The 9,629-nt window shown below is 41.8% G+C and overlaps 1 pseudogene across 1 annotated transcript in view; it reads right to left on the bottom strand.

The window, feature by feature from the left end:
* The window catches only part of LOC104405925, an 11,242-nt pseudogene extending 2,381 nt beyond the window's left edge, over positions 1-8,861 (bottom strand). The window contains exons 1-5 of the transcript XR_719915.1: positions 8,743-8,861; positions 4,564-4,629; positions 2,675-2,753; positions 212-343; positions 1-67 (exon numbers count right to left, since the gene is read on the bottom strand). The exon at positions 1-67 is cut by the window's left edge and continues 53 nt beyond it. The product of XR_719915.1 is annotated as a protein transport protein Sec61 subunit alpha isoform 2-like (transcript). The remainder of the gene's footprint in view (positions 68-211; positions 344-2,674; positions 2,754-4,563; positions 4,630-8,742) is intronic.
* Between the last annotated feature and the right edge of the window lie 768 nt (positions 8,862-9,629).

Raw genomic sequence — 9,629 nt, 5'->3', positions numbered from 1 at the left:
GGATCTCCATACATTCCAGTCATAACATACACAATGGCTTGCCCAATGGTAATAATCATCCCAAATACTAAAACAAGAGAGAAAGCAAATCCTTTAAAAATCCTTTGCTGCAATCACCTACCAAAGAAATCTCAGAGCTACCATCCCTTAGGCAGGCTGCTTCCCCCAGAGTACAAACGTGCTCCCTGCTTTTCATTGGAACAGTGCTTACACTTCTGAGCTCCGTTGAACAGGGCTCTGTCTTTTGGAGTGTCACCAACCTCGATGATCTTCGCTCCAGCCAGCAGCTGCATGATCAAACCAGATGTGACAATGGGGGAGATGCCTAATTCCATCAAAGTACCTGAACAGGAAGAAAAAGTAACACATATTAGGGTGTTAACACTACTGGATATTAGGAACAATTTCTTCACCAAGAGGGTGGTCGGGCATCGGGACAGGCTGCCCAGGGCAGTGGTGGAGTCACTGTCACTGGAAGCGTTCAAAAACCGTGGTGGACTTGGCAGTCCTGGAGTAATGGTTGGACTTGATGATCTTAAAGGTCTTTTCCAACCTGGCTGATTCCATGATTCTAACTGCCATTCAAGCATCTCTCCTGAGGAATTCTACTCTGAGGATATTAGGTCTGGTGAAAGGTTTCTGAGCTATAAAGAACATTTTTCATAATGCTTCCAACGTGTATGTTCCAACACAGGTATGATCAAAGCAAAGACTGTCATCTCCTCACAAAATAAGTCTGCTGTGCTAAAATCTGTCATCTTGAAGGCAGCATGAAAAACCTGTGTAGCTTTTCACCTCAAATACCCCTGTGGACCCACGCCAACACTAGAGGTCAGCGTACTCTGAAGCTCAGCTTTTTGGCATATCCTACCAAGGAACAGTATATGCACAGCTGACCAGCCCAGCAGCTTCTCTGTCCTCTCACCCCACCTCTGGAAGTGGCACCTTCTCTGGGAGGAGGTATCAGGCTTTTCCTATGGATCACTCATTTATTCAGAACCTACTTCTGGTGACTTCTGCCAGTCGTTTATTCAGAAACTGAGTGACATGTGCTGCCTAATAATAGCAGGGGCTGCCTCTTCCCTCTTACAGTGTAAGGCAAAAAGTGACTATCCATTCCCTGGCCACTTTTTTCCAGAGATGAAGACATTTGGGATACACACATTTCATGGCAAAGAATCCTTATTTCTTTTTAGGATCTCTTTCTATAGATTAATATCTACCTTAGATTCTCCCTGATGCCTTTCCCCGAGTGTTTTTCAGTTCCACTGTATCCTTTGTGGCATGGCAGATGAGGACTGTGAAATATTCAGTTTGTGGCACTTTTACAATGTGTGTGGGCATTTCTTCTGGGCTTTTCAACCAAAACTAAAGCCATTAGGTCCTCCCCCTCTTACCCCTCAATAGCTTCATTTCCCGAAGAGCCTTTAATAAGTCATCTGAATTCAACAAAGGCATTTTGAGCACCTCCCCTATTGTCTGGAGTCTTCATTTCTGCCTGTTGGTAGTTCAGGGCAGAGTCCTCATTTCAGCTCTATCTTTTCAAAAACTTAAGCATTATTGCACAATTATTGTCTCTCTTTTCATTGTGTGTCTCTTCCCTGTTACCAAAATGTAAAATGTGAAGCCATTAAAGTCATTATTATATTTGGTTCTTTCCTACTTGCACCCAGAGCCTACACGCTGTTCAGAACCACGTTAAATACCACGTCATCTCTCAAGGAAATCACTACTTCTCCAACAGCACGAAAATGAGGATGTCAAAAACTTCAGCTTTTACCTCACATCCTCCAGTGACATCTATAGTCAGTTGACTTAGGTGAAAAGTAACCTTCCCACTCCTGCTTTTTAGTACTTTCACAGTCTCTCTAGTCTTCTGTCTGGGTAGTGAACAGCTTATTTAGTATCTGCTAGTGAGACACAGAGTTTTACATGTAAATTCTGCAGCAGAGTTTGAAGCACGTAACTTATTTACCTTCATGTCCCATGTTCACTGGTGTGGCCAAATTAGCCATTCCTAAATAATTTGTATCTTCACATTAGAGGGTTCCACTGATTTCCTTAGTTCCAGCAACTTCCATGATACAGATGAGGTCAGTGTCCCCATTTAGAGTCACGTGGGAGATCACCCATCTGAGCTTTAGACTTCTAGCATTACTTTACAACTTCTTATGCATTTAGTTGAGAACCACTTGTCTTTTCTAAAGTAAGTTAGTCTGGCTTTGCTTAACTACCAGCCTCACCATCTCTGCCCTTAACTTTCTCACCTCTAAAACTACTCACATACAATGCTGTCAAAACACCACGAGGCACAACTGACTTGCACACAGGAGGTATTTTCTAGCCCACGCTCTCATACTGCACATTAGTGCCGTTTGTAAGTGGTGGGGCAGAACATTCCCTGTATGCCATGTATCTAATCAGAAAGAGGCTGCTCTACAATTCAAAAGAGAATCATCCCAAAACTTCAGAATCATCTCATCTGCATGTGAAAGGAAACCCCAATCCCTAAGATGAAGAACCCTTCGAGTATCAGTCAGTTTTAATTACATCTCTGTTAAGAACTTTACGAAGTGTTTCAACGTGACATCTGGGTTGTATGAAATTTAACAGCAACCATTTATCTCCTGCTCTGTTTATAGCAATAAAACAGAGGAAGGAATAATCCACTAACCTCTGTTTGACGCAAGAATGACTCGCATCCAATAGAACGGATCTGCAGAATCTGATGACATGATCCCAAACAAAGGTATCTGTCAAAGCACACAAGAGTATTAAACATACACAAAGCCAGCATGCGTTAATCCCAAACTCTTAGTGCACAATGATTCAACTTTTACGCTCTTTAGAACCATTTATTCCGATTCTCTTTAATTAAACCAGAGGTACTGACACTGTCTATTTTAATCCCCCAACTGGGGTATGACTCAGGGGACTAAACTAAGACCCTTCTACAGGAAAAAGCAGAACCCCTTAGAAAGAATCAGTGCCCATAAACCAGATCCCAGCAGCCGAAGATGTAAATGCCCAACATGTGATTCTGGAATACCACAACTCCCCAAAAGAACAGAAAAAGCATAAAACCAGGTACCCACCACAGATCATCCACACAACAGGGGAAAACATTAGATAATATTCCATTACTTATTTCACCAAATCTTTGCAGCAAATTTGAGTTTCAAATAAAGAGGGAGAGAACTGTAGCAAAACATCCTGGAGACGACAGAAGCAAGCAGGGTTTTAATTCCTTCTTTTAAACTGTCCTAAACAGAATTTACTTTCCATTCAAATTAAAGATACAACATAAATTACCATGTAAATACCTTCTTCCAGCAAGTTTAAACATTCAAATTCCACAGCTGGGGATATGTTTTAAAATATCCCATGCAGAACTGTCAAAGTTGGCCGAGTTTATACAAACCCTCCAACATTCCATATGTCAATCCTGAGGGATTTTGAGCTCTTTACAACTCTTCTGCATCACAAAAGCAGCAGACCAGGAACCCAGGGAAGCTTATAGATTAATTCCTGAAACCTTTAGTCTGCACCATCTAATTTCCTTATTCAATTACTGTAATATTTTGTATAGATTCAAAATCTTAATGATGCACATATGCAGCAGGTAGGAAACAGATAAACTACGTGTTGTTCTAGCTCTAGTATCATTCCCACCTCCTCCTAAGAACATAGGTCAGTATAAGAGCTGGGTTTTGGCCTTTCAACAGTCCTTCAGTGTTGTAAACAATCCTTATTAAACTACTGCTCCAGAGTCTGGAATTGGTAAGTTGATAAGTTGAAGAGCCTGATTCTGAAGATGAACAGTTCATTTTAAGTATAAAAAAGTAAGTCTAAAACACAGTTCAGTCTAAGAGGTCTTCAAGCTCTTCTATGTATCGAGTAACACACAGATTCTGAATAAAACCCAGCAAAACAACACTATCTGTTTACAACCCAGGTACAGGTTCTAGGAACTCCTGCAACTAGGAGTAATAAAGATCACGTAAATGTTTACAAAGAGCTCTGTTTTGGAGGGGTTAGCTAATGTCTTTGCCAGTATAGTCACAAAAAAACAAGTTCTGAATGTCAAGTTAAAGACCTCAGAAAAACATTTTCCTGCAATCTTTGCAACCCACCTGCTTGTTCAAGCGGAATCAGGGAAAAGGTCAATTCTGTTCCACCCAACACTGCTAAAATTTCAATTTAGCTATGGGCAGAGGGTAAAAAAAGACATAAAATTGCTCAGTTTGCTTATACTGCTCAGTGTGTAATCAGCTTAACTGTTGACCCTGCAGCCAGTATCTTCGTCTGATAGCAGCCTTCATGTAACAAGAAAAAACATGATGTATTTCAGACTAAATCGAAATAGTTTGTGAAAACATATGTAATCCATGGTAATGACTATTTCAGAGAATCAGGTTTAACTGAACTTTAAGCATTTCATCACAAAACCACGTAACTGACGTTAGCAGGTCAACGTGAAACACGAACTTCTCACCCTGTCGGTGTTCTGTTTTATATGTACAGAACACACAGTGTCTGAAGAGAGGAAACATCAACACCCACCTGGCAGCACACTAAGAAAATGAAGAGCGTGATGGCTGTCCATAGCACCTTCTCTCTGAACTGGATCTACAGAACAGAACAATGAGGTTAATGTGTTCACTGTATGTAGAATTTTCACTGGGCAGAAGCAACGAACAGTGAAATTAATGAAATCAATTTAATTAAATGCAAAGAGATCCAACCAGCAGCATCATCCCTCATTAGAATTTAACACGATTTCAGATTTTATAGAGGCAGTCTTGGGCTTCTGTGTAGCCAGAGAAACCTGGGCTCTGGCAGAGAGCACAGCTGAGAGTCAGTCAGTAGAACGTATTTTAGACAGGGCTGTCATACAGTGGTTATCTACAGAAAAGCAGCAGCACGGCTAAAAGCACAGACATACCAGAATAAGCAGGAAAGATCGATGCAGAACCCCCTTTATGCTCAGTGATCAGTGCTCTAAGCTTCAGCAGACTGGAGGCACTGCTTTGTAAGGCTGGACATTATTAAACTGAACCATTATACATCTTTTAAAGTGTGAAGACAAGTGAGAAGAACCAGAAGAACCATGAGGTTTGGGTGGCAATCCAAAATGCTTAGAATTAAGTTCTTCAAAGGGTGTTAGAGGAAGCTTAAAATCACCACTAGCTTCACGAACTCAGACCATAAAATCATTTTTACTCTTCTTTTTCCCCTCCAAAATGCTTTTATTGATGCAGATTATATATTACTTTTAAAAGGATGTCAGATCAATGATCATTAGTCACTAGCACATTGAAGAGAATCTCAGGGTCACGACACTGTAACTAGTGCCAGGCACAAGGGAAGAATCACAAGATTTAAATGTGAACCAGAGGGTTACTTCAAAGCATGAGGCAGAAAGAAATGCTCTTGAAGAGACCAGAGAGAACTAAGATGCTGTGTTATCTTCAAGTTCCCACCTCTCCTCCACGGACCAGAAACACTGGGGTAAGTGTGCTCACTGGAGGCAAGAGTACAGCAGCTACTAGAACGTGACATGAACTAACAGGTAAGACAGACACAGCAGAAACAGAAGCTTTCTGCCTCCAACCTCTGAACCTGCCTGGAGAGAAGTAACAAGAAGGAAGATTAGTGCCTGGTTTTATTGGTGCTGAACACCCACAAACGAGAAACTGCAAACTGATGCAGCAGCACAGCTTCTCAAGCAAGAGAAACCCCCGTAATAGTATCTTTATAAATTAAACCATGCACTTACTCTGAAGCAAAATAACCCCCCTAATTCAATTTATTTACTGATACTGCCTCACTCTTTTAAAAGAGGCCAGATGCTAAAAATACAGGAGTACAAGGATAAAAAAAGACAAATAGTGACAGCAGCAAATAAATCCAGACAGTATCTTGCGCTCGACTTGACACGGCGCTGACCCACTTTACCAAGTGCTGTTTGAATTTTACAATTCAGATTTTAAGTACAGACTTGTAAAAAGAAAAACACTTCACCAAAGCATCTCTGCAGCCCCACAGTTAACCTCGGCTCCCAGGCCATCACTCAAGCTCTACAACCGCCCTGGCTCGCTCTGTAAGTGCGCTGAGTGTGAGCACTGGAGAGGTTCTGCATCACCCAAATCACAGTTACTCACAAGGAAAACTGCCTCTCTGATTCAAAAAGCTTGTTAAAAAAAAACAACCACCCTGGAGGCAGCTGAATCCATATGCCAGGAACAACAAAATACATTCTGGTACCAAAACACTTCAGGCACAAGCGGTAACACGCACGGGGTTGGTACATTTCATCATCTGATCACACTCATTTGGACGTTTTATTTCCTCTGGCATTTTTCTTGCAACGTGTGAAACTGAAGGGACTTAAGCACCGTCTTCTTGGTGTTCTGAACAGCGTGTTCTACTTAGAAAAATCTGTACTTATGAGGGCAATAAGAACGGGTGTCACTAACTACAAAGCAGCAATTGCTTCTGCTCATCTAGTTGGCCAAAACACAAAAGCAACACTCCTCACTGACAGAAAACATCTCTGTGAGAGCCCAACTGAATCAAAACTGCACCTTCACTTCATGCCCTGGTGTTGGCTGGCATAGAGTTGATTTTCTTCCTATAACTGATACAGTGTAGAGAAAATAGATTTCTTCTTCTGTTTTGTTATCTTCATTTCTTGTCCTGGCCTTAACCCATCCACTGAAACCATTACTAATGATGTCTGCCAGTGCCAGCTTGCAAGAAAACTGTAAGTAACAGAGAATTCCTTAGGTAGAATGACCTAACTCACTCGATAAACTACACGTGAGCAAGGAACAGAACTTAAGATGGCCAAAGGGCTCTTCAGTGTCAGAAGGATGCTCCCAGTTATATTTCACTTCAAATCTGTACAAAGCTGGCAACTGGCAGCCATTACCCAGACAGCGACCTAGATAGTAATAAAGACAAAGTGACCCAAAAGAGAGAGGACAGGAATCTTGGCACCTCTCTGGGCATCCTTCATCTGCTCTTGGAGGACACGGACAGATTGAGCCCCTGCTCCCTTCTGGCAAAGAGAAAGGGAGGAGGGAAAAAGAAACCAAAAGCAAGAGAAAAAACAACAAGATTTGTCTTGGCTTCCTCTTCCCATCCACTTCACCCGACAAAAATGGGATGGATGTGATCAGCTAATCCCAGACAGGCCATAAATCAGCACCAGGAGATTGCACTACGGTTCACCACTGCAAAAACAAAGATGATACCTCCCCTACCCAGATCTGGAGCATCCAAATCTCAGCTCTGGAGATTCCTGCTCCGAAGATGACTTTGACCTAAAAAATCAGTTTGGGAACCTGTCTCAAGAGGGAAAGATGCTGGGAAGTGACAAGGAAGGACAGATGGAGCAACGAGCCAGGGAATAAACCCCAATCTTTCTAAAAATCAATTCCAGAAGGGAATAACCAGCAGTTTTTAACTGTAGCTTCTCCATTGAGTCCAGCAGGCTGAGCTAGGCTTACTGACACAAACATCTCTGCATCCTAGCCTTTAGGAACCTCTCATTCACCAAAGAAGATTCCCTCAGATGGTGCCATGTTCCCAGATGTGCTTTTTCTTCTTAAGAATATAAAAATCAACATTTAGCTCTTAAGGAATTTTCATGCCAGTCAGATTTGTTACTCCAGTGAGAACCTTTGTCACCTAAACGCTACGTGCTTGCTTGAGTTTTGAAAGTGAAGAACAGTGGTTATGGGATGAGGTTTTGACTAGCTTCTCCATTGAGTCCAGCAGGCTGAGCTAGGCTTACTGACACAAACATCTCTGCATCCTAGCCTTTAGGAACCTCTCATTCACCAAAGAAGATTCCCTCAGATGGTGCCATGTTCCCAGATGTGCTTTTTCTTCTTAAGAATATAAAAATCAACATTTAGCTCTTAAGGAATTTTCATGCCAGTCAGATTTGTTACTCCAGAGAGAACCTTTGTCACCTAAATGCTACGTGCTTGCTTGAGTTTTGAAGTGAAGAACAGTGGTTATGGGATGGGGTTTTGACAAGGCAGGTCTCTTTCCGATCTGCAGAAGTTCACTGATTTTAACCTAGAAAACGTGCTGAGGAACGGGAGGCATTTCTAGGGCTCAGGGAACAGAGATCAGCCACAAGTGAACTCAGTTCCTCAATTTCAGAACCAAGCAAAGCGTCACATCCAGCAGGTGAACAGGGAGCAATTACCTGCACTATATCACACATCATTTCCCCTCTCCATCAGGGTGAATCACAGCTACGGGAGTAGCAAATACTCTGTGGCAAAGGAAGAACTGAATTTGTGGCTCCTGAATTACAGCACAAACCTTTTCGAAGTAATACAGAAGCCAGTTCATATAGCCCAGAGTTGTGACCAGTACTCAAAGCCAACAGTGGTATCCACAGGAAAAAAAGAAAAGCTTGAAAACTGTATTCCAAGATTAAAATAGATCTAAACGCATAGAGCTGGAACTAAATAACTCAGTCTACAGATGAGACTTTAAACAGTGTAATTACCAAGTGGAACAACTTATCAGAAGGCTCTTCAGAATTCCTCATCATGGTAATCTTTTACCTTGACATGGATTCCCCCTCCTCCAAGGAACAGTCCTACTTTAGGGCCCACTGTCTGTATTTATCCTGACATATACTTGAATATCTGTATTTATACTTGAATATCACAGCACCTGTGAACCAGTAAAGGAAGAACACAACGTGGCACTCACTTTTCTCTCCGGTTTCTGGATTTCAGGTAACACTGCACAGAACGGCTTAATAACTTCTAAAAATTTTACTGTTCCAGGAGACACACACACAGAAAAGAGAGAAAAAGCCATTAATGAACCTTTATGAATTTAGAAAACGTCATACAACTTTATTTAACTTCTAGAAGAAAACATAAAGTAAGTGAATTATTTCATCAGCACACACTGTAATTGGGTGTCTGAAAACGAATGGCCCCTTCTTAAAACAGCTGAAAACAGGGAATAAATTGAAAGAAAATTCTTGTTCTAATCCATTTAGTCCATTCTTCTTTCCACAGCTGGAATCAGTTCACACGTGGCACTCTACACACCGCCAGAAGTGAACTAAATTGTACTGCACCTAAAAATAAGTGACCCAGTATCAGCCTGTGCTGGTTAAACACAGAAGCAAAGGATATGGACATCAAGAAGTATCCACGTGGAGATGAGCATCTTGTGTTTTACAGCAGTATTTAGCTGAGAAAATAATTCAATCACTAAAGTATGTTTAGGAATCATCACTTAAACCACTGCAATTCTTATCCTGACCTTTGGGGGATTTTGTTACAATTTTGGGTACATCTCTTCTGACAGCTTCTCCTTTAACATCACGGAAACGCTCAACAGTTCGAGCTCTTTTTCCTGTGTTCGGTGGGGAATCTGCCCTCCAGAACTTGCACGTTATTCCCAGCCCCAACACATTCAGGCAGCCACGGAAAATAATCACCAGCCTACCTCCGATGAAAACGCATTTATTACACTGTGAGCCGAATTCATCAACATTTCAGCCCAAAGTCACGTTCACTTTCCCATGCTGCGGTGATGTATCTCCCCTGTATTCACTCCGAGCCGTCGGACAGCTCGTCACA

Source organism: Nestor notabilis, unplaced genomic scaffold, assembly GCF_000696875.1.
Source record: "Nestor notabilis isolate BGI_N333 unplaced genomic scaffold, ASM69687v1 scaffold14925, whole genome shotgun sequence".
NCBI lineage: Eukaryota > Metazoa > Chordata > Aves > Psittaciformes > Psittacidae > Nestor > Nestor notabilis.
Note: the sequence above shows the minus strand (reverse complement) of the source record. Positions and strands in the feature narration are given on the sequence as shown.